At 48.0% G+C, this 25,475-nt stretch overlaps 1 long non-coding RNA gene across 1 annotated transcript; it reads right to left on the bottom strand.

The window, feature by feature from the left end:
- Positions 1–518: 518 nt before the first annotated feature.
- On the bottom strand, positions 519–25,262 carry LOC308359501. Its single transcript, XR_013968432.1, has 3 exons — positions 24,293–25,262; positions 3,620–3,834; positions 519–1,118 (listed from the first exon to the last, which is right to left on the bottom strand). It is a non-coding gene; the product is annotated as an uncharacterized lncRNA (long non-coding RNA).
- Positions 25,263–25,475: the final 213 nt, after the last annotated feature.

The following is a 25,475-nucleotide window of genomic DNA, read 5'->3' on the forward strand; positions in this document are numbered from 1 at the left end:
AAGAAGTAAACGTGAGGCAGAGAATCCAAGATGGAACCCGCAATGACTGCCTCCGTAGGGGACAATTGCAGGGAGTGGGAAGGGGGGGACTTGGAAGGCAGAATGGGAGGCGTCTGGGTAAGATGAGCTGATAGGCTATCTCAAGGTCAACAGCAGACACAGAAAAACCCCCGAAACAGGACAATGAATTTCTCGAAAGTGATGGGCTTGGGATATGCTTTATGAGGGAGATGAGACGAAGGGTTATTTGATTAGCTGACTTCATGGTGCCTTAGACCTTTGATGAGGAGGACTTCAGAAAAGCATGCGACTCACACATACAGCGAGACAGAAGCTTGAAGGAAAGCACGAGAGTCCCTGCTGAGTTTTTCTGATTTTACAAAAATTCAAGTCATGTGCAAAAGTTAAGATTCTCAATTTGGTCTGAAGCAAATAAACCTGTTATCTTGAGGTGAGTCACAATTTCCCAGGACAGGATGGCAGTTCTTAGTTTTTTGTTTTTGTTTTTGTTTTCATTTGCTAGAATGATATTTTAATTTTTTTCACTTAAATTGTAATCACAATATTAGATGCATATGTAAAAAAATCAAATAGTTCAAAAGTTATTTTTTTAAGATTTTTTTTAAAATTTATTTGTCAGAGAGTGAGGAGGAGAGAGAGAGCACAAGCAGAGGGGAGAGGCAGGCAGAGGGAGAAGCAGTCCCAGGACCCTGGGATCATGAGCCAAAAGCAGACACTTAACACACTGAGCCACCCAGACATCCCTCAACAGTTATGTTTTAAAAGATTTTATTTATTTATTTGAGAGCGAGAGAGAAAGCACAAGCAGGGGGAGCAGCAGAGGGAGAAGCAGGCTCCCCACTAGGCAGGGAGCTGATGCCCTAGGACCTCGGGATCATGATCTGAGCCAAAGGCAGAAACTTAACCCGACCGCGCCACCCATGCGCCCGAAACAGTTCGAAAGTCCTTGGACAAAAAGGAAACAGGCTTCTCCTCTGAGCCCCATCCTTAACCACAGAAGCTAGAACTTTCGACTCATCTTGGCTTTGTCTCTCTTCCAAATAATGCGCTTATAGCAATGTTCCCTAATTCAGCGATGGTGAAGCAGACACACGGACCTGGTAATAGAAAGGAGGAACCTGTCAGTCACTTACACTGCTCCCCTCCTCCCTCCAGCCTCACTGTATTTACTCCACATGGACTACAACAGGAACCTCTTCCGTCCTGATGTTTGCCATTTATGGTTGGGATTTTTTCCCTCACAGGTAGGCTGACAGTTTTAAGTACTACATTTAAATTTCTAATTCCTCTTGCGTAAACATTAGCAGATGCCTGACTTCAAGCCATCCAAGTGGACTGGCAGCCTTTTAACTCCTTCCTCTTCTCCCTCCCTCCCTGCATCCGTTCTCAGACCTCTGCCAGCTTCACATCACCTTTATGGGATCAAGATGAAAAACACAACCGTGATGTTCCAGAACCCAAATGAGGACTTGCTTCGTTTTTCTACAGATTAATTCTAGAACTTGAAAAACAATTCACCCTAACGTAACTACGTAAAATCGTTAGTCATACTGTGGGCGAGGATTACATTTCCTTCTTGGGAATGATGCCCACTCCAGAGAAAAGGTTTCGAATGTGTCGATGAAGTAGAATTTCTCTCTCCTTTTTCTGAATAGTCTGTTAATGACTCAGAAACATTCCCGTTTTATTTGGCTTTATTTTTGGATCCCGAGTTTCTTTCCCCCATTGGGACTCCTCCCCTTCCCCTATCCCTCTCTCCCTTCCTTCCTTCCTCTTGATAAAACAGTACCGGGTCTCACCCATGTCCTCAGAATTATCCAGTCTGTCGAGGAGCCCACCTGTTACGGCGCCCAGTTTCACTTCCTGGAGCCTCCCAAACTCCCCTTTCAACCTCCATCCCGTTGCCTCCTGGCTTGCATCCCAGAATGCCCCTCGTGTCCATTCCGCAAGAACAAACACGGGGGCAGGGTTCATGGCGCGTTCACTCTGAAGACAAAGAAATGTTCAAGGAAGTCCTGTGCTTGTGCTCTCCTCTCCCTGAAAGCCTCTGTTCCTCCAGATCTCCGGTCCGGGGTCTGTCCTGACCTCCTCTGAGAAGACCAGCTTCTCCACCCCTGCATGCCTCCCTTCGCATATTCTGGGCTAAGGTTCTTCCTGTCTTATCCATCAATACACCTCTCTCCGGCTTCCGTCTTCTTTCAGTGTCTTGAGATCTCTGAACCACTTACGACAGTGGCCCACTCCCATGGCCCTTCCCTTTGGACGGACATACTTTCTCTTCCATTGGGATTCCCCTGGGGTCTCACGGGCAAGTTGGCGATGGTCAGTTTGTCCCCATGACAGGGAGAAAGGAGACACCAGTGACAGGTGTTGAGTGGAAGTGAATGAGCTGGCAGGGGAGAAGCTGGTAGAGTCCTGCTTGCTTCATTCATTCCAGAATTTTCTTGCTGCTTCTGTCTTGTCCCCACTCCCCCCCACCCCCAGCCACTTTCCTAGCCACTTGGTCATGGGGAAGGTGGAACATTTCTTTGTGCTCAGCAGAAGTTGGGGAATCCTTCTTCCATGGATGGTATTGTTTTGTTACGACGTTGAAGTTAGCAGTCTACTGACGATGGGAAGCTGGCGATTGATAAAAATCATGCCTGCCTCGTGAAAGGACTTAAACATTGGTATTAATTTAAACAGTCACTCAAAGACTCTTGAAAAAGTGAGTGACTTTTGTGCTTGGAAGATTCCCCCGTGGTGTAGACACCAAGAGAGCCATGAAGAAGATGGACATGGTGAGAAATACAGGCGTCTTGGGTGGTGATTTGTATGGCTCCCTCACACGGGCATTTAAATAAAATAGAAGGCATCAATGCGGAACAGTAAGTTCCAAGGTCCTGGGGTCACTGACCGGGTTTTCTCCTTTTGTACCTTACTGCGTCACCATGCCTAATATCCCATGTTGACTGTATAAGGAAGGAGCACCTTATAGTGAACAGAATTCAGGCTGTGGACGTTAGGCCTTTCGTAGTTGCCTCCATCCCGGGCAACTTACATAAACTCCCTGTGCTTCAGGTGCCTCCTTTGTGAGGCAAGAGATGGGGACGAGATGTTGACAAGTGGGGGCAAATGACTGCCCTTAAAAATGGCAACTAACGCTTGGTAGATGTTTGATTAGAGTAGAGGGGAAAAAAGAAAAAAGGGAAAAAAGTATGGTCTATACCCAAAGGAAGAAAAAAAACACTCGGAAAAACATTCCACAAAAAGTCATTTTTTATATTTTCTCTAGTGACCTTCTTGTCACCTCTGGCCTCCCCTTCCCCACTGGGTTCAGCGATACCTGGGGCAGTGTTGGCTTTAGGCAGTGGGTGTGAGTTTGCTTTCTAGAAGCTTCTTATGGAGGCAGTAGCTCGTGTGGGAAGGTCTGTGTTTACTTGGATCTTCGGGACAACGGGGTCACATCAGTGTGACCTCCAGTATCTCCTGGCCGACATGGTTAGGGGCAGCATGGGGCAAGGGTGGCGTATGAGGGACAAAACTTAAGGAGGCGGCGTAAGTTTCCAGGCCCTACTCCAGACCCACGTTCCCCCACTGCGGGGGCCCAGATTCCCACCTTGTCGGAACACACAGGGCTTTGCTCTCGTCCTTTGTTACTTGCTTCTCACAGAAGGAACTTTTCCCGTAACATTTAGGGAGGCGTCTCAATTTCTTCAGCTCTTTCAGCAATCGAAAATCAAAGTCTAGGTTCACCACTGATGAACTCCATGATGACTTTGGGCAAGTAACTTCACTCTTCTGTGTCTCGGCTGCCTCATCTGTAAAATGGGGCTGAGAGTGGCAGGGTTTCCCTGAGTTAACATGCGTGACGTGCTTAGAATGGAGCCCGGCCCTCAGAAACCCTCAGAACCCCCTTTACCACAACCCAGCCTCCTGTTCTAAAGCTAGGTCTCTAATCCCAAGGTGACAGTTACTGGGTGACTTCCTCTAAAGTCCCAGAAGACTACCCTTCAGAGGAGGGACAGCATGGACGTTCTCGCCCAGTCTCAATGTGACAGGTGATACCCAGAGGTTTCCCTGTGCCGACTTCTTCCTCCTCACAAGGCATCAGCCTGGTTTTTCCGATGAGCAGCTCAGGTTTTGAGAAGTGAATAAGACCTTCCAACCTCAGCTTCTAGAACCAGACACCCAGTGGGCAAAGAACCAGCCCAAGTCATGAGCGCCTCCCCATGCATTGGGTCTTGCTGGTCAGACTAATTTCTTGGGTCACACTTTGGGAAAGGGATCACTGAAAGATAGTGGAGAGCAGGAGAGGCTGGTCAGAGGGGATGTGGACAAGTGTCTCCCAGCATCGCCATTCACTCTCATCCCCCGTCCCAGACCCCTCCCGTCCAGGATGGATGGCCTCTGTCCTACAGGCTCTAGGCAAGCTCTCAGTGAAAATCGGACATTTTGTGTGCACAACTGTGTGTGTATGTGAGAGACAGAGAGAAAGAGAGAAAAGGGAGGGAGAGGTGAGTCATTAAAAAGTGGTTCAGCTAAATAAAGGATCTCATTATGTGAGCTATTTTTATTCCTCAAATGTCTGCCTTCCTCTCCCCCCTTGAGGTTCCTACTGAAATCTGACAATCAGGGTTGAACTTCACTGTCAGCTTCCATTAGGCAAATCAAGCAGGAAAAAAGGGAGTGTGTGTCTGGCCTTGGCAGGGAGCTGAGTCAGCAGTGATAATCTGTTGGAGCTCGTGGGGGCCGGCTACCAAAGGCTTTAATTAGTCAGCCGAGGTGTTGTCTCTGCCCCCCACCCCACCCCCCTTTCCTGTCCCTTCTCCCGCCATCCTCTGCGAGGAGTCTCTTCCCCTGCCTTCTCTCCCTCTAGTTCTTGGGAACACGGCGGGAACAGCGCATACCCAGGGTGGGGGGGCCCCCAGCACACGCTGCCCCTGTCAAGGGCATTTCTTCCCTGTGGAGCTGATGGACTGATGTTCCTGCACCGGCCGTCTCCCTCCCTCCTCCTCTGGGCTCACCCGCTGTGAGCAAGACTGGACCCCTCCGGGGAAAACGAGGCTGCGTGGGGCCTTTCCCAGAGGACGCCCCCCCTTCCCCGATCCGGGCTCCCTCTCGCCGCCTTCACGAGGCACACAGTCACTCAAACCCAGATCACCCCGTCAGGAAGGCGTGAAGGCTGGGTGGCAGGGAGGACTCTGGAGACGAGGTCTCTTGATCTAAAAGGAGATGTTGGATGTCAAGAGGACAGAGGAACACAAGGCAGGTGGCTGTGGTCTAGAAACATTAATTGGGGCAAATGGACCACAGCCAGCCAAAGTACAAGACGGAAAATAATGTGTGTAATAAAAGGTTAAGAGCTGTGGGAGCTCCAGGAGTTCGGAGGGGGATGACCCATTTCTAGAAAAGAATGCTTCCGGGAGTGTCCTTGGAGCTGGGTTTTAAAGGTTGCGTAAGATATAAGCAAGTGGAGAGGGGAACCGGGGTCTCCCGTGGGTGGGGTCCCTCGGGCATCATCTCGGAAGACTCCCCCCTTCCCCTCCCTCGGGGTGGGGGCGTCACTGAAGTCCTCCAGCTACGGCTTCTCAGAGGAAGTCAGCTCCGTGTCACAGCTGACCCTGCCATCCTGCCCCTCCCCCTCCCCACCCTGGCTCATGCTGGGTCACAGGAGGACTGCCCCCACCGTGGGGGCTGAGTGGATGTCACCTCCGCCTGCCCTTAGCAGCTCTTGCACAGTGACTAGCCACACTAGGGTGGAGGACGGCCCTCTCTGGCTCTGTGACAGGTGTCCCTGTAGTCATCGGCCCCCGAAGGTTCTGTTCACTCAGTGTCTCTTCAAAGGCAACGGTCCCTGCCTTCCCGGTCCGTCTCATCCGTCCCAAACCACACATCCCACTCCGTGCTGGGTGAAGTCGCGAGCAGGTGCACACAGGTGGGGACGTGCGGTACCTCGAGGCCCCTTGGCTCTCCCTGATCTTTCCTTCCTTCCAGGCTGCTGCCTATTCTCTGCGGGGCTCAGTCCCTTTCCTCCAGGCCGCTGGAAGTGCCAGCCGCGCCCTGCGGGGCTTCTGCTCTGGAGTTGAGTGGGATACATGGGATGAAGAATGCAGAAGGCACAGTGCTAACAACTGGGAGGCGTTGGTCTGCAGGCGTGGCGCTCTCCCGGGTGAACGGCTGTTCCAGACAGCATTACTTCGGGGAACCAGGACCGTGGCTCTGAAAGGTTTTTGACCCAGAATTCACAGTGTCGCTAGCCATGCGGAGGAAAGAAAGAGCGTGGTCTCGGACAGAAGCCCGACTACGCTGCTAGCGTCCATGTTCCCGTCTATAAACTAGGAACAAGTGTGATCGCTTACAGTGTGCTTTTGAGGGGCCGTGTGAACTTGCCCGGCACAGAGCCGTGGGGCACCCCCAGGCTTTATTGGAGAATGGACTCCATTCTCAGCAGCCCGGTGGGGGAGGCGAGGGGGAGCCCAAAACCCCAAAACCAGCCCTGCCTGTATTCGCCCGAATAAGCACTGAATTTAGGACACCGTGAACCAGACCTGGAGAGGCAGGAGTCTGAACACCAACATGTCGGGTCATGCCCCCTCTCGAAACCGGAGCTGGATGCCTATTGCCCAGGGAGTAAAATCTCGATTCTAGAAATCGCACGGGACCTTTCAGCTTCCGGTCACCCATCCATTCTGTTAACCTGCAGATGTTTACTAAGTGCCTCTTAAGGGCTAGAATCCTAATACTCCTTTTTGGACACATGTCCCACTGCTGCCAACCGTGGGCTCCTGCCCTGCCCAAACACCATGACTTTCTGCCTTTAGTTGCATTCTCGGGCCCGTTCTCTGCACCTTCTCAGACTGCTCCATCCAAGATGCTCTCTAAATGTTGGCTCTGCTGACAAGTCCTCCCCCGGACCCTCACACATATGTCAAGTATCTCGTGGCACCCTACCCAAAATCCTGGCATGGTCCTCGTCACCACGGAAGACACCTGGGTTTTACATCTACAACCTCCATTAAACTGGGATTTGCTTACCCCTCAAAAAGGGCGAGACTTTTTCCTTCTTTTGGTCTGCCCCCAGCCCGGGGCCCCAAACAGTCAGGTGCTCACGGGGCCCTTGATAAATGAACAAACAAACATTTAGAAAAGACAAGTATCAAAAAGATAAGGAAAGAAAGAAAGAAAAGAGAAAGAAAGAAAGAAAAGAGTATGAACTCTTCTTTCTGTCTTCCCGTGAAAGTACACATACCTAAGGTGAAAAAAAAAAAGCTTAAAAGAGGGAACTCAAATGTACAGATTTTACTCCAAGTTAGTTTTATGAAACAAACTTTAACTCTGGAAAAGCTGCACATGTTCTCCAAAAGTTACAAAGACAGCACAGAGAGTTGCCATGTACTTCATACCCAATCGCCCCGCCCCCTCGAAGTAACACCTGTGAATGAATGAACTACATTGTCGTTACCTAAATTCCCTGCTGTATTCAGATGTCCTTACTTTTTATCTAATGCCCCTCCTCCCTTTCATGTTTCAGGGTCCCATTGTGAGAACCAGCCTTGATCCCCATAAGGGATCACTCAGCATCTTGAAGTCATGAGTCAAAACTGTCTCTGGGGTGTTTCAGGCCCCAGAAATCACATTTCAGCCCTTCCCAGGGCAAACCCCAACCTCTGTGTTTTGCTTCCTGCCCGGCAGAGGATGCCCACCGCTAACAACTTCCCAGCATTCCAGAATAAAGGTTCTTATCTGTGATCTCCCTCCTTCCGCTCCCCCACTGACCCCGGCGCCTCCTTTTCTGGACCCTGCGTGATGTGGCACGCCCACCCCTCCCCCTCGGGACTCATAAGTAATCAACTCTTCTCCCAAGGCAGTTGTCTGCATGTCTGTCATCTTACCGCACTTGATTAGAACAAATCCCAGGTACGTTTCAAAATAATTGGTGTGACAAGCCAGTGCTCAGGTGACAGGCAGTGACGACGTGCCTCTCTACTGCTCTTGGCTTACTAATTAAATTCACAGAATGGCATGCACGGCCTTGAAAGGGATCGCAGGCTTCTGGCACGCTTACACTTGGCTGCAGAGCCTCCTGCTGAACGGCCCCCCTACGTTGTTATGGGACCTGAGGGAGAAATCCCAGCACTCCTGCACAGCTTGGGGGCTCCCCGTCTGGACAACGCTCCCCAGTTCACCAGCACTTACGATGTGCCTACCGTCTGGGCAGGCCCCAGGATAACTGGCTAACTTATTAGGCTAAGGCTCCTTTCCAGGGAGCTGGAAAGAGTTCCTAAAGGCACTGGGGTGGGTGTGACCTATATTCTGGGCAGCACCTGGGCCACCCACGGAATCTCTCTGCTCTTTCAAATGTGCTTGCGTCAGCACCTTTCCTCCTCATCCTCTTCGTCAGGGTTTCCCCCACACGTTTGTAGGGTACGTAGAGGTTTTCTCCTGCCCCGTTCTGTATTCCATCCTGGGATCTCCTGAATTCCCCCTACCCACCTCTTTCTGTTTGCATACATTAAGGTTCGCTCTTGATGTTGTCAAATTCTGTGGGTTTTAACAAACATCTAGTGAGTGTCACGTATCCACCGTTATGGTATCACACAGATTATTTTCACCTCCTAAAAATCCCACATGCCTCATCTGTTCAGCTGCCCTTCCTTTCCCGAATCCCCTAGCAACCCCGGATCTGACTGCAATCTCCACAGCTTCGTCTTTTCCGGAACGTCACACAGATGAAGTCACTCATACGTATAGCCTTTTCAGATGGCTTCTTTGACCTAGCGATGTGCCTCTGAGATGCCTCCTCTTATGCCTCGCTAGCCTGTTCCTGTAGCCTGGTGAATACTGCTTTCTGTAGAGATGCACCACGGTTTGCTTACGCTTGTGGAGGAACATGATGCTTGCCTCCAGTTTTTACGGATCCCAAATAACGCTGCCATGAACATTTTCATGCAGGTGTTTGCAGGCACATGAGTTTTCAAATGACTTGTCTATCGAATTTAATTTTAACCAATAACCACGTCGTGGCTGGTTGGGTGTCAACATTTAACCACTTCCCTCAAAACTGCTGGGTTGAGGGAAGAGAGTCCCAAACCACCTTTCCACTGCATTTCACCCAAGAATAAAATACTAGGTCTAACGGTTGTCCCAGGAAGGAGAACTAAGTCACAAGCGGTATGTGGGCGACCTCGGTCTTGAATGCTCAGGTAAACACCGCGGTTTAATTCAACGATCACCTGGTTATTTTGGAAGCAACTGCTCAGCGAGCAGATTCGAGGGGAGGTGAAGTCTTGTAATTGATTCTTAAAAGCCGTTGTTGACATACACAACCTGGTTTGGAATTGGCAGCTGACATCGTTCCTATTCGAGTGATACGGCTCTTCCGCTTCCTGTCTAATCTCCTCTGCGACTGGCCTTACCCATGTCTTGTGAATATGGTCCTCTCTTTCTGCTACTCATCAACCTGCTATGCTTTTGTCCCCTTCCCTTACTAATCCAAATCTGACTGAATCCTCTGGGGTTCGGCCCCATCCCACTTTCTTTCAGTAAATCATCTCAGACGGTTTTATTTCTCGATGTCTCTATATCTACCACGAAGGTTAGCCCTTGCGTTGAATAATAAATGGAAGAATTAAACATGTCTTCAAAATCCACCATATCCTTGATTTTTTTGCTTGGCTTGAGGTGTTGTAGAATGTCTTCAAAATTGGTCTGTGCTCACTTTTACTCTTTGCTTCTGTTATCTTGCATTTGAGTCCTCTCATGCAATGAAAAAATATGATGTCTGTCGGTAGGGATATCTTCTTCTCCTGGATCTTCAAGGATACCCCAGCGGGAATGGGGGATTTATGATAATGACTCGCGGTGACTGAGGGCTTACAAAGCATTGGCACTGTTCTTGGTGCTTTACATCTAGGCCAACACGTCTTCATATCCTATATATCTTGGCATATAATTGTTACTACTTGACAAGTTAGGAGCTTAACGCAGAGAAGGTTACATGGTTTGTGCCAGATTGCTCGCCATTTAAGCGAAATAACCAGAATGGGAGCTCAAGCAGCCGGACACAGAGCAGTCACTGGCTCCCATTCCCATCCCAAGTTGCACAAACACAAAAGGCCTCCAGTCTCTCTAGGAAACACGTACTCGAAGACTGGATGCTTTTTAAATTTATAACACTTCATGGAACGAGTCACGTGCAAACCTCATCATTGTGACTTGCGCCCGTTAACTCAAGACAAGCCACGGGCTGGGAGAAAATACTTGAAAAACACACATCTGCTCAAAGCCCGGGACCTGAAACACACAAAGAGTGCTGAAGATTCAACAATAAAGAAACAACTCAATTAAAAGACAGGCCAAAGACGGTAACAGATATGCATTTGGCAAATAAACGGCCCCACATCATCTGCCATTGGGAAGATACAAATTGAAACAATAAGGTGAAAGCCCTAGATGTCTATTAGAGCAGCCAAAATCCACAACAACACAACACCACATGCTGGTGAGGATGGAGGACAGCAGGAACTCTCCTTCAATACCGGTGGGGATACAACAGGGGACACCCAATTTGGAAGGCAGTCTGGCAGTTTTTTAAAGGGGAAACTTACTCTTACCCCAGGATCTAACTATCACGCTCTCTGCCCTTTACCCAAAGGAGCTGAAAACCGTCCATGAAAAAACCTGAGCACAGATGTTCATAGCAGCTTTACCCATAATCATCGAAGTTGGAAGCAACCAAGTTGTCCTTCAGCAGATGATGGGTGAATCAACTGCGGTCCGTCCAGACAACGGGATATTATCCCGCACTAATAAGAATGAGCTACCAAGCTGTGGAAAGTCATGGAGGAAACTTAAATGCATATAACTCAGGGGAAAAAGCCAGTTTGAAAAGGCCACATGCTGTATGGTTCTTAACCATAATACGCTCTGCAAAAGGCAAATCCACAAGAGACAGTACAATGACCAGTGGATGCCAGGGGCGGGGGTGGGGGGGGCGGTGAGAGGGGAGGAAGGGGTGAATAGGCAGAGCACAGAGGAATTTTATGGTAGTAAAATTATTCTGGATGGTACTATAATGGCCAACACATGTCATTTATTCTTTTTTTTAAAGGATTTTATTTATTTATGTATGTATGTATTTATTTGAGAGAGAGAGAGCAGGAGAGAGAGGGAGAGGGACTATGAAGCCGACTGCGAGCTGAGTGCAGACCCGACACAGGGCTCCACCACCTGACCTTGAGATCACGACCTGGGCCGAAACCGAGAGTTGGTTGCTCAACTGACTGAGCCACCCAGCCACCCCCTAGGTGCCATTTATTCTTTCGTCAAAACCCATAGATTGTGCAGCACCAGGACTGAACCCGAAAGTAGACCTGTGGACTTCGGGTGACTGTGATGTTTCCGTGTAGGTTCTCCGGTTGCAACAGACACGACACTCCGAAACTGGGCATTGACAAACGGCGGACACTGTGCATGGGTGGGGGCAGGGGGTAAATGGGAAGTCTCCCCGCCTTCCTCCTCATGTTGCTGTAAACCTAAAACAGCGCTAGAAAAAAAAAATTAGCCTTTTAAAAAAAAACCAATCTATCCATTGTATTTCAAAACGACCCCCGCGATATGCCCTATCCTGGATCTTAGAGATGTGTTTGACTCATCTCACAGGGAGGTGAGTGTCCCACTTCCCCTTGTCCCCAGAAGGATTTTTCCTGCTGCTTTTTGGTGATTCTCAAGCTTTTCAGAGGACTTTCTCCAAGAATATTCCACGTACAGAGTCCTGGAGTGGGTGGACACATAAGCATTTATTTATCGACTCAAACATGCCCGATTTATTTAAGTTGTATGGACTGTCTTGTGGCCTCTGGGAATGTGGGTAATTTTCAGAGGCAATGTTTAATCCAAATCAGGCTGAAAAATGTATCTTTAAGTAACAACTTACAGATGGACTAACCAAGGAAGGCTGCACTGAACGGAGATGTCGTACATCTATTATTCTAAGTATCCTTTGTCCTGACACCATTTTCCCTAAAGCCTTTGAAATGTTAAACTTCTGTCAGACAAGCACACATGAATTCCAGCAACTGGCTTGATGGATTTTTTCAGTTTTTCCATGAATCATACCACAAGCCAGGAATACCCTGGAAGGAGAAGCCACCAGAGTGGTGAGCCTGCTAAGCCAGAGAGCACAAACCTCAAAATCTGGGGGTGTAGTGCAGTTTGGCTTGATGTGGGATGGCAAAGTTTGAGGGGGTGGGAGGGTCCATTAGGAGTGTATTTATAGGAAGTTGGGTGGGGTTATCACAGTCTTCCGCTCAGAAGTGCCTACCTATGCTACAAAAACATCTTTGGGAGCCTCTGTAGGAAACAACCAACAATAGCTGGTGGTTGTAGCAGAAGCATCGTCCAGTTGTGGGCCGTGGGAATGCAGAACCAACAAGGTCGCTAGGGATCCTGCCGACATTCAGAGGTGAACCTCTATCCAGCAGGCAAAAAGGAAAAACCAGGAGCCATGGCCAAAGACATCATGGTGAGTTTAGGTAAGGAGGCCATCATCGTGCTTATCCTTGTCCAGGACAAATACCAGGTTAGGAACCAGGAATTAAACCACAGGTCTAATTCCAGAAACCAGCCAAGGAGAGAGAGTCTGCCAGTGTCTCCGTGCATTGTTGCAGCCCTGAGCCAGCAAGTAGAAAGGAAGGGCAGGACCTCAGCATTTAGAGAAACGGCCAGAACTGGCTAAAGTAAGCCATTGCTTAAAAAATACATACATATATACATGCATTTAAAAATGAAGAAATTTTGGGCGCCTGGGTGGTTCAGTGGGTTAAGCCTCTGCCTTCGGCTCAGGTCATGATCTCAGGGTCCTGGGATCGAGTCCCGTGTTGGGCGCTCTGCTCAGCGGGGAGCCTGCTTCCCCTCTTTGTCTCTGCCTGCCTCTCTGCCTACTTGTGACCTCTCTCCGTGTCAAATAAATAAATAAAATCTTTAAAAAAATAAAATAAAGAAATTTTAAAATAAACAAATAAATAAAAATAGAGTAAGCCACTACTTTGGTATCAGGTGGATTGCATCTCATGTTTTTGTGGAAAGAAAAGTATGTTACAAAGAACTCTTGGAAAATCATATGTCTGTAGTCGGCATCACAAGATTCAAACTGAGAACTGTTAATCCCAGAAAATCAGAGGCTTCTTTGTAAGATTAATTACTGGGGTTTACCAAGCCCTACGTTTGAGTTGGGGGAGAAAGACTTTGAGGCTGTTTCCCTAGTCCCAAGAGTTTGGCAAATAAGGTGGCCCCCTCCTGGCCTCTAGTGCTAACTAGACAGTAAGAGCCACAACTGACCCCCACCCCTGCACCCTCACCTTCACCATATGTGGTGGGACGTTTTCCAAAGTGGTTGTAACGCAGCACGCTCTCACCAGCAGACAACAAAAATTCTAGTCGTCTCACCAATGTGCAGCATGTGTAGCATTGCCAGTTTTTTCCCCTGAACTTTAACCATACTACTTTTGTGTGTTTGTTTGTAATGGTATCTTATAATTCTAATGTACCGTCAACCAGTAATGTTAAGCAACTTTTCATTTGCTTACCGACCATTTGGGCATCCTCTTTTATAAAGTACCATATCACAGATTTTGTAATAGCAGGGCTCCTGACTGGCTCAGTCGGTAGAGTATGCAACTCTTGATCTTGTGGTCATAAGTTCTAGCCCCACGTTAGACATAAAGATTATATTTAAAAATTAACATTAAAAAAAGTTTTGCAGTAGCATATTTGTTATAGGTCAGGTGACTAATGTGTATGGTACTCTATTGGCCTGGTTTTGATCTAAACTTGTGCCCACACCAATTGTTGTTTTCTAAGTGAGATACAGTTGACACACAGCACTTTTACAAGTTTAAGGAATATGAAGTATTGACTTGATATGTTTATATGTTGTGACATGATTACCGTCGTGGCTTCAGCCAGCACCTCTAACACATCATGTAATTATCACTTCTTTTTGGTGGTGAGAACACTTGGGATCTCGTGTCTTCTTAGCAATTGTGAGTTTTGTAGTATGGTATTGTCGACTATTATCACTATGCTGTGCATTCGATCTCCAGAACTTCTTCTTCGTCCAGGTGCAATTTTGTTCCCTTTAATGGCATGTCCACAGTCGCCCTAATCTCTGGTAACCACCATTCTATTCTCTGTTTCTACAAGACTTGGTTTTTGAAGAGTCTACATATAAGAGATCTATAAAACATTCAGTTTTCTGACATACCATACTCTTAAACAATTTGCTACATAACTGTGCTTCTATATGGATCATTTAATATCTGCCATAGAGCTCTTTCTAGAATTCTCTTTAGTGAACTTTTCCTGGGTACAAATGTTGTCAATATTTGCTTGTATGAAAATGACTTTATTAATGACTTTAATCTAATTCTAAGCATGTCAGCTTAATGACCATGCCTTGTATGTCCTGTATGTTCTTTTCTATAATTGTCAGTGGTATTTCTCTCTACACCTACTTTGCATTTTTTTGTATATGCTGTATATGCTGCTGCTTTCCAATCTATGAATCCCTACCTCTGCTATGTCTAATCTACTATTAAACCATTAATTTCTAATTTTAGCCATTACCATTACTTTTTGTTCTAGAATTTCTATTTTGTTATTTTTATACACTCTAATTCTCTATTGAATTTTTCCATCTTATCTGTTTCTTAAACATATTAATCGTAGTAGACATACTCCCCTTAATATGTATTTCACCTGTAGGTCTGTTTCTTTCTTCTGTTTTACTTTTTCTCTTGGCTTTTGGGCACTTGCTCCTGTCTCCTGGAATGCATGGTAATTTTGTGTTGAGTGACAAGCATTTTGCATGAAATGTTGTAGGGTAATGGGTAATTTTATATTCTTCCAGAGAGGACTTAAAGTTTTTTGGCTCTCGGTTACAATCTTCATCTAATCAGGGTCTGAGATGATTCAGGACTAGATTTAAGGTTCCATATGGGCTTGCCTATTTTTGTCCATACTGACTCCTGGAGCATAGCCTTTTATGGGTCTCAATTAAACTCACCCGTGAGTGCTTAGCCAACTTCTTGGCTCTCTCTGAAGTTCAATTTTGTTTTCCTAGCTCCACAAGACACTAAAAGCTCTGATTATAGATTTTTCCCCCCATAAGTTTCCATTTTCTGCTTTGCTTATCAGCTTTTTGTCCAGCTCAGTTCTGGGTTCAGCAAATACCATGAGGTAAAAAGTGGCACAGAATGTCTCTGTAGGTGCTTTTCTCCAGGATCTTGACTTCTCAAATCCCGGAAGCCTTTGAAACCCTGAAGTCCCATTTCTTTCCCATCCTCATGATAGTGCTGAAAGCTCTAGTCTGACATTTTCTGATGGCCATCTGGACTCTAGGCTGGGACTTGGCAAATTCCCTAAGGAAGAGAACACACTGTTCACGTGGCTTCTCAAGACTCGGTTGCCTTGGTTGTGCACGGATGCCATCGAGAAGATTTTTTAAATGTGTTTGCTTCTGGATTTCATCAAGAATTCATAGTTGCTTTCAGTGAGAGGATAGTTCTAAGAGACGATGCTCATTATTTCTAGAAGCAGAAGCCCTCGATAATTTCTTTTAAGCAATCAAAAGTGCTTAGTTGGAGTGAGGATTAGAATTAATGTGAGGGTGTATAGTAGCTTAAGTGATGAGCAGTGGTATACTGGAAAAGCTTTAACAGGAGTCTCTCTTTTGTGGTGTTTTCCCATTTAAATGATATAAATACTCTACTATGGCCAATTTCAAGCTACCAGTGTGACGTCCTCTTACATGGAGTTGGAAAAGACACACACAAGGCCTGCTGGTAGCCGGTGAAAGCTGACTCTAGCATACCACTGCCAATAGGGCATTCTTCTTCAATGAGACCAGCAGACCATTGGTGGCAAACCAACTACATTAGGCCTCCTCCACACCTGAAGGGCCAGGAGTTCATCCTTATAAGTCTGTGCATCTAGACCAGCAAAGAGTTGGTTTGTTTGTCTGTTCCCCCACAGAGCTTACAAATGCCTGATCCATAGGCATAGAATCTCATACAACATAACATTCAGCCAGGGGCCCACTCGATAGTGCAGATTTGAGCATGGGCCCATTGTCTACCGTGGTCATATGCTATAGTAGGCCATCCAGAAAGAAATGGCCTCAAAGTAGCTTAATAGCCTTCTAAATGCACAGCCGAACTACCATCTTGAAGGCAGTACTTTAAAAGCATAGAATGGCATCCTTCAAAATATACATATGTGCATTAAATCAGAGACCTTCATTTGATACTGTGTTCCATATAAGAAGACTGTATGGGGCTAGGGACAGGTGGGGTGGGTTATCATCACAACCAACGAGCCCCTGGGAGACCTTGTATTTTCTATTCCTGAAATTCTGGGTTCTGTAGGCTGGTCCCCAAAGAGTAATATACTTACTAGAGGACACAACAAGGGCTCACCAAACTATAATCCCTAAGTGTTGTCGAGGTACTTTGGAATTTTTGTGTCTCGGCATCGGCAGATTAAAAAAAGGAGTTAACAACCTGGCAGAAGGTGAGAAAAGGAGTCACTAACTTGGCACCAAAAATATCATTGCCCTCAGCTTCACAGTGGGGAGCAATAGGGCATTGCATGGGGTGTGGCAAGTAGGGGAGGAGAGAGAGGTCCATTCTCAGGGAGAAGAAGATATTCAGCCTCAGCTGATGGCTGTGTTTGTCTCAATATTCAGAAACCTCTCGGGTTTTTCAAAAAATCTATAAATCTGTAGGTTGATGTTCTATCTCCTAGCTTTTGGAGGTTGGCTACTGAACTTGGGTCTGGGGTCCACATTGCCTGGCTGATGGGTTCTTTAAATTCTCTGTCCTAGAGGAAACACATTTTATGCGGGGCCTCTCTGGGAGGCAGCCTGGGAGGTGGAGCCCAACGTGTAACAATTCTATTAGTGAGTGCCCTTGCAAAGGTGGGAGAGAAGCAACACTGGGCAGAGGGAGACATTGAACTTCCATGCAGTCTTGGTGGAAGCCTCAGCCAACCCTCCGGGGATTTCTCAAGATGGAATGACTCTTGAGAGTTTTCCTCCAAGTTGGGGTGAGAAGACCCAGCTTTCACTCCTCCACGTTCATCTGTCACTGGATTCAACCTGTTCCAAGAAGGGACAGGGAGCTCGCTCACCACTTCTAAGGGAATCCCCAAAGGTAGCTGATTACAGCTGACTATCAACTGGCAGTGTTCCCAGCTGTGGGGGCAAGAAGTCCTTTATTCCTAGATCACAGCATCCACTACAGATCCCGAGCTCAGAGGAGACCTGAGACAGAGGAGGATCCCCTTTCTGTCTGGATTCAAGAGGGACAGTGTTGCATTTAGTTAGAAACACTGTTTCCTTAGGAAGGGTTCAGGGTGATGTCTGTGGGATCCCTGATGATCCTTATAATCTTGGCAAAATGAAATGTCAGTCCTTTCCCAAGAGTGGAGACTGGGACCCAAATTTGACATGGCCACTCTGGGAACTATAAGCAGGCGTTCACCTAATTGCAGAATCCCGATGACCCCCTAAACCAACCCACTCATTGTACAGATGAGGGCACCTGGGCTCAAAGAAGTTGAATGAATTGCCTAGTATCACATGTGGCTAATCCCTGTAGGCTGAGAATCAAAATCCCCCATTCACCCCGGGCTCTCCAGCTCTCTAAGGGTCACCTCTATACTGTCCCATCCACCATTTTAACCTTGCAATCTAGAAGCCTAGACTTTTAATACAAATTGCAACTGACTTACACAGAAACTGGTGAGTCATACCTTGTACATCCCCTAATAAGTGTGAACCAATTAAAGTATTATGTTGAAATAATTTATGGGCTGTGTCAAGGCAAAAATGAGAAATTCGATTTGCATAGAGCACTATTGATTAGCACGCCATATCATCGCACTGAACGCCATTCAGGATGGCATCCAAGGAACTCTGAGATGAGAGAGAGAGAGACGCGCAGCACGCAGAACGTCTCTATCTGTGAGCCAAGCAAACCCTATCGCCAACCCCAGCTGCCTCTGTCACCCCTCCCCGTTCCCCCAGCACTACAGCACTGACAGATCTAAAGATGAAGAAGAAAAATGTCTCCGGCAGGCTGTTATTTTGCTGCCTGAATTGTGTCAGGGAAGTGTAAATATAATCACATTTTATCCGCCAATCTGAAATGGATTTCAGAGGAAGGGATCACAATGTTAGGAGAAATCTCTTTCGTTGGAGCATGCTTTGATTGAAAATAACTCCCTTGTTACCATCAGTAATGTGTTCAAGGGAGAAAAAAGCAGTGCAGTTCATGACAGAATTACTAGGCAATTCAATCAAAGCCCCGCGCCTTGCTTCTCAGGTTATAAGGGAGACAGGTAGGTAAGTCCAAGATTTGCCTCAAGAGCACGGGGATTGTTCTGGAGATCTTCATCAAAACATCTGCATTTCCTGCAGTGATACTGGGGGTCACTACAGAGATGCGACGTCTCCCAACGTGGCCATTCGATCTGCAGCCCTGTGCCCATTCAGGAGAGCCTTTGAATTCCAGAGCAGGGTGGACGGGGCCCTCTTGTTCCCCGAGACCTTAACACACTGCGTTTATAACCTAACCATGAATCACTCTACTCTGATTTTTTTATTAAATGAATATATAGGAACGCTTGCCAATTAGACCTCGTTTTTTTTTTTTTTAAAGATTTTATTTATTTATTTGACAGACAAAGATCACAAGTAGGCAGAGAGGCAGCAGAGAGAAAGGAGAAAGCAGGCTCCCTGCCGGGCAGAGAGCCTGATGTGGGGCTCGATCCCAGGACCCTGGGATCATGACCTGAGCCGAAGGCAGAGGCTTTAACCCACTGAGCCACCCAGGCGCCCCTAGACCTTGTTTTGTTTAAAAGATTTATTTATTTATCTGAGAGAGTTTGGGGGAGGGGAGAGGCAGAGGGATAGGGAGAGAGGATCTCAAGCAGATCCCGTGCTGAGCGTGGAGCCCAACATGGGGCTCAATCCCAGGACCCTGAGGTCACAATGACTTGAGTTGCAACCAAGAGTCGACGCTCAACCAAGTGGGCCACCCGAGTGCCCCCCCCCCCCATTAGACCTTCTTTTCAACCTTGGATGGTCAGGATGGATTGAAATGATTTGATCCCCAAACAGAGGCAGCTGTAAAGCCTGTGTGTGTGTGTGCGCGCGCGCGCGCATGCGCGTCTGTATATGTACGCATATACTTAACTTTCAAAATACTTAAAATCAACCCTAAGCACGCCAACAGCCTCTCATTCCTTCTTTTGTTGCTATGGCTCTTAGAGCATATCAACGGACCCCCAGAGAATAAGCCCCCCTTTAAGGATGATCAAATGCGTGGAGGACCATTCAGACCGTCCTTGTGGCAGCCGGGTCCCGGAGATCAAGCAGTCTGTTCCAAACCGCTCCCTGTTGTCGTAGCCCATGTAATGTTGCTTGAATTAGGAGCAGAGAAAAGCAGCAAAGATCACCTTAGGTGTCTGCCAGTAATGTGACTTGACATTTTAAGCTGGTCCCCTATTACTTTTGCTCTTTTCACAGAGAAACACCCACATGACACCTTCTCAAAATTGTCAAGGCACCCCTGTAGCCCTAATCCTCCCCACGCGGGCATTAGAGGAGAAGGAAACCCAAAAGGATTCACTCGGCGGTTGCATTCTTGGATAAAATTACTGATCTAATTTTAGAACTAGGCCAGGCTTTGAGGCTTGCCCTTCATTCGAGGTCTAATGCATGAAAGACCTCGTGTTGGGGAATTTTCCAGGCTTGCTTGGAAGGGGGCATTTAACCCAATTTGATCTCCAGTCAATGCATCAGGAGCCGATTCGCCGCCGCCAGGAGAAGCGCGCTGCCCGCCCTGCGGTTTCTCCACACTTTGAGAAAGATTCTTTTTGATGTCAGTGGGAGCTCTATTTCCAAAAAAGAAGCCACGGCACAAGAACCCGCACCTAGAAATGGAGAGCCAGGGTCTCTGTTTTGGAAAATCTCTCTCCAGGTTCACCAGCCAGTAACACCCATCGTGCCCAGGGTGGTGCCCATCACGTTGCTGGCACAGCGCTGGGTGTGTGTCGGGGGGGGGGGGGTGGTGGTTGGTGGTGCAGCGACATTCTCTTCTCATGCGAGAATCAAGATGGGGATATTCAGCCTCTATATTTTAAGGCAAAAACCTCTTTCAGCAGTGAACAATGAGCAAAGCACTGTTTCCTAAAAGGACACAGTCATTGTTGTCCCCAGTAGGAGAGAACGAGCTGGAATTTCAAACGTCTTCCCTTCCACCCTGGGCCATACCCTCAGCCAACACAACCCCTCTCTCCCCACTCTAAACAAGGCCCCTGGGAGAACTTCGGTTGACCATTGGTCAGCCTTGCCAGTGTGACTGTAAGTAAACACCCCAGTAATTCCAGGTTTCCTTCTGTTGCGGCAAGTTGTATCCGTCAGGTTTTGCTGCCTAAAACAAAACAAAACAAAACAAAACCTTAAAAAACAACAGAAAGAAAACTGCTTCATTTGTAGCTCACGTGGGCTGGCAATTTGGAGTGCAGGGGACGGGTACTTCGTCTGCGGTTGCGGGGTGGGCTCACCACGGGTTCAGCGAGCTGGCGACTGGCCAGGGGGTCGGACGCACTGGGCCACGCCTCCTTCTCAGCAGGCAGGTTAACCCTGGCTGGCGCCCATGGGGGCGGCTGCAGGGTTCCCGGAAACAGCAGCAGAGGAGGTTGCGAGTCTCCTGAGGCCCCGATGGGAATGTCAGCGGTGTCGTTTCCGCCCCGTTCAAGCAAGTCCAAAGGCCAGCCTGGATCCAAAGGATGAAACGGCGGACTCTGCTCCTTGATGGGGAAGCTGTAACCAAAGCGTGGCCGGCTTTGCAGTCTACCACCCGGGGACTTGCTGGGGTTAAGGTTTTAAGACCTTCAGACCTTTAAGACCTGGAACCGAGAGGGGTCCCTGAGTGGGAACCACCTTGAACCTGAGTTTCCATTTCTGGTGCTCACCTCGACTGGCCGAGAAAAAGGATGGGACCAGAGAGTGACGTCGAATGAAAGCAAGGGGCCAGTGTTGAAATATGTGTCTCTGTTCTGGGGACATGAATGCAGGTGTCAAGGATTAGGATCGTCGCTTCCACAAGCTGAGAGAGCTACTGGTCCCGATCGGGGTCCTCCTCCTGTCCCCCCAGCTCTGCATCTCATTTTCCCTCCATTCTTTATGCCAGACTTCCTCATCTTTTGGAGAATTGGTGTGCCTCGGCCCTCCCAAGTTTTTAGCTCTCAGCAAGGGTAACATCCCGGTGATACATGGGTTTAGCTAGCTGTGCCACCTTTCAGAGGTACATGCAGGATTCTCCCGTTAAATCTGAGCTCTCGTATAAAATATCAGTCTTTGTTGTCTGTTAAATAAAAGTCCAGGATTGCTTTCGAGAGCATAAATTACCTGCAAAAGATGGAAATCAGCTTTGGACGGAAAATGAACCGCACCTTAAAAAAAGGGGGGGTGAGTCTTCCTTGGTAGTTCCTCAAATTGAACCCTGTGGTCAGATTGACCATTTGCCTCTGACTGAGCTCAAGCTGAAGGCTTCGAACCTTCCAAACTGCCTCCCTGTTCAGTCTGAATTACCTCCTCCCCTTATGTTCTTCTGATACCAGATCCCAACCGGAAGCCTTGCGATGCACCCGCATTGGGTGTACTTGCTCGTGGTTCCACGGTGAGAGCCTGAATCAGGGTGACCCAAAGATCCCAGCCATCGTCCCTGGCTGTGTTTGGAGAACTTTCTGAACTAGAAACTTCTGCGGAGGCTGGAGGAAGCCAGAGTCTTTACAGCCTGCCCCAGAGGGACGTCCCATGACTGCCCTCCTTCTGACGCAGTGAGGACAGCAGGAAGGAAATGGACTGAGCCCACGAAACCAACCACAAGACCCACGGGGGTTCCTGCAGTTAAACTTAACCCCCTGCCCCATTACTGTGCACCGCGCCTCCTCTACTTCCACTGCAGAAAGACAGACTGACAGAAAGAAGAAGCGCAAACAGGTAAGATGGACGGAGCCACGGTCGATGGACTCCTCACGGCTCCCCTGGGAAGGGGATGACGATCCCCCCGGTGAGCAAACAGGCCCCGAGTGGGCTAAGGGACACGAGGCCCCCTCCGTCAGCCTGACTCCACCGTCCAGTCATCACCCCATTAGGCCTCCTTGCCAGTTTGCAAAAATGAAGATTTTTTTTTTTCTAATGAGAGGAAATTAGAACTGGAGAAGTGGTCAGTGCTGTCCAGTCCATTCCCCTTGGTTTTAAAGATTAAAATATCACCATGATCCGTAAACGGGCATATTAGTTTCCTATTGCCGCTGTAAAAAAAAATCAAAGCCATAAAAACTTAGTGGCTGAAAACAGGGCAAAATCGTTATCTTGCAGTTCTAGAGGCCATTAGGTCCAAAATGGGGGGAAAAGTCAGGATGCCTGCCGGGATTTCATTTCTGGAGGTTTTGGGGCTGGGGACCATCTCCCTGCCTTGGCCAGCTTCCACATTCCGTGGCTGGCGGCCTCCCTTCCATCTCCGAAGCTAGCAACGGCGGGTTCAATCAGCCTCACGGAACATCCTTCCCACACCCGTCTTCCGCCTCCTTCTTTCCCGTTAAAAAACTTGTATTTTTAACCATTGGACCCACCCAATTTTTAACTCTGGGCCCACTCAGCTAACCCAGGATGATCTCCTTATCTCGAGGTCAACTGATTAGAAATCTTAACTCGATGTGCCGCCTTAATTCCCTCCTTGCCATGATATGTAACATGTTTATAGGATCAGAATGCGATTAGAATGTGGGCCTCCCAGAGGGGCTGTTATGCAGGGCACCATGCTGGCCTAGAGGATAGCTAAGCCTATGCTCTTCACTTACTTCCAGTATTTCTCTATAAAGGAAAAGCAAGATAATTTCTAAATATCTGGAGGTGCCTGCGGGGCTCAATCAGTTAAGGGTCTGCCTTCAGCTCAGGTCATGATCCTGGCGTCCCAGGACTGAGCCCCATGGCAGGCTCCCTTCTCGGTGGGGAGTCTGCTTCTCCTTCTGCCCCTTCCCCTGCTTGTGCTCTCTCTCTCATTCTCTCTTTCTGTCTCAAATAAATATATATTTAATGGCAATCTCCTTCTTCCCGAGGCCAAAGTCTCCTAGCATCTGAATTTCCAAAGGTCTGCGCCTCCGAAATCACTAATTCACTCTAAATGTTAATATAGCTAGAGGGAAGTTTGCAGTGCACACTGGGAAAGTTACAGAATCATGCAAGACGAAGCAGGGTCTTGGGGGGGGGGGCGATCCATAGACGTACAGAGGAAGGAAAAGAGGAAGGACTGACAGATGGAAGAAAGGAAGGAGGGAAAGAAGGAAGGGAGGAAATTCATGCTGTCTCCGCACGGTGAGACAAGACACGTATTGAACAAGTGTCTGACCGAACTCCTTTTTGACGAATACCATGGATCAGAGCCTAGGTTCTGGGGCGATAACCCTAAACGAGGTGATGAGAGTTCTTGCCCATGACAAGTAGTGGTAGAGCCAGGCAATCAAAAAGTGAATACAGAAACGAATAATGTTAAATTAAATCATAAAAAAAAGAAATAATGTCGTACCGTGACAAATGCCGTATACATACTAAAGAAGGCAGTGACATAGTCAGTGATGGAAGGCACGCGGCATTGCGTTATTGCCCCCGTGACTCTGAACACAAATGCCCCTTTCCCAAGGCTCAGTGTGCTATAGAGGGGCATGTGCAGTGAGAAGTGCTGTGCGATTCTAGCAATGCCATCGTCTAGTGTTATACGCTCTTTATATGTGAAAATACTATATATACTATGTCTGCCCGCTCCCCCGTTTCACACATGTTATGATGGCCTCAAAGGCAGGACACCTCTACCTTGAATGTGCTGCCATCTCCAGTGAACTCCTGGAAGCCAACTTCTCTGGTATTGTCATTGAACCTGAAGACACTCTTAGGTGCAGGGACAGAGGTATGCAAATAAATTGGCTCAAGACTTTATTTCACCCTGTACTCACCCATCTTTTTGTTTTAATTTACTGGAGAGAGAGAGAGAGAGAGAGAGCGTACGAGCACACAAGTGGGAGGGGCAGAGGAAGAGGGAGAGTCTCAAACAGATTCTGTGTTGAGCACGGAACCCAATGCGGGCTCAATCTCTTGACCCTGAGACCATGACCTGAGCTGAAAGCAAGAGTCAGATACCAGCCATGTACCCCAACTACTCACCCACGCCGTTTGTATCTCTGGACTTCCCAAATTGGTTTAAATGCTCAGAGGAGCCAATCTGAAGACTGCAACAGCATCAGGCGGCCCACTCAAGGGACAGCAGGTCAGTCTTTACAAAAGAAGGCAGACACTGTTTAAGGCCATCCCAAAGGGAGACGTCAGGTCATCTGTCCTGGCTCTGACCCCAGGCTGGTGATAAGGAAAACAAGCAGCCCGAGCTGCTCAGCAGGGTAAGACCACCAGACTGGTCTGCTGCCCCCCTCTACAGCCTTCTTTTCCAGGTGCCCTGCAGCCCAGGGATAGCAGATAACAATGTTCCTCCTAGTTCTTCACTCTCTTACCCACAACCTGTGAGTTTGCAGTCCCTCCCTGTGCCATCAACGTGGGGTGTCTTCTTAGCCTTGTTGATATCGAGCTTGTCTTCACAAAGGCAGCTGTGGCCACTGTGACTTTACCAGACCTGTGCAGACAAAGGCTTGAAACCTGCAGGTGTATGACACTTTTCCTCTTGCTTATCTGCCACTACCTGCCGGCCCAACGAGGCTGTTGCAGCAGAAGTAAATTTGCAACCTGGATCCAAGATCAACCAGGCTGAGCCCAGATCGGGTGAACCCCAGCGAGTCCAGGCACATGAAAGAGAATAAATAATCGCTTCTTGAAGCCACTGACTTCTGAGGTGGTATCTTACGCAGCGTCCCTGTCGCAATTAGCTGACTGATACACCGGAGAACGGCGTTCCCCTGGGTGCGACTCTCAGTAGCAGGAACAGATATTCAAGAAAGAGCTTTGAAGCCATCGGAGGCAGGCTTTTTGAGAGCTGCAGCTGAACACGGCGCCAACTCAGTCCCGAAACCTCAGCACAAGAGCTGTGCCGAAGAAGTCTTATTAACTAGAAAACACCAGGACTGACTCACTTGGAGACTCCAAAGACCCAGGGTCATGCTTTCTCCAAAGCCAGCAGCTCTGCTCTGCATTTGACCCCTGCCGGACTGAGTTATTTTGGATCCGTTCTTGTGACTCTGGGGCTTAAAATAGTCTCCGCTGAGCCATCTGTCTTGGGATCCATCGTACTCCTGAAACGTGGAGCAGCTGTGGCTCGATTGAAAGCAGCTCCTGTTAAGAAAGTGAACAATCTCTCGGCTTTTCTCCAGCCTCTGAGTGTGCCCTGGGGAGAAAATAAAAT

The sequence above is a fragment of the Martes martes genome (assembly GCF_963455335.1).
Source record: "Martes martes genome assembly, chromosome: 18".
Classification (NCBI taxonomy): Eukaryota; Metazoa; Chordata; class Mammalia; order Carnivora; family Mustelidae; genus Martes; species Martes martes.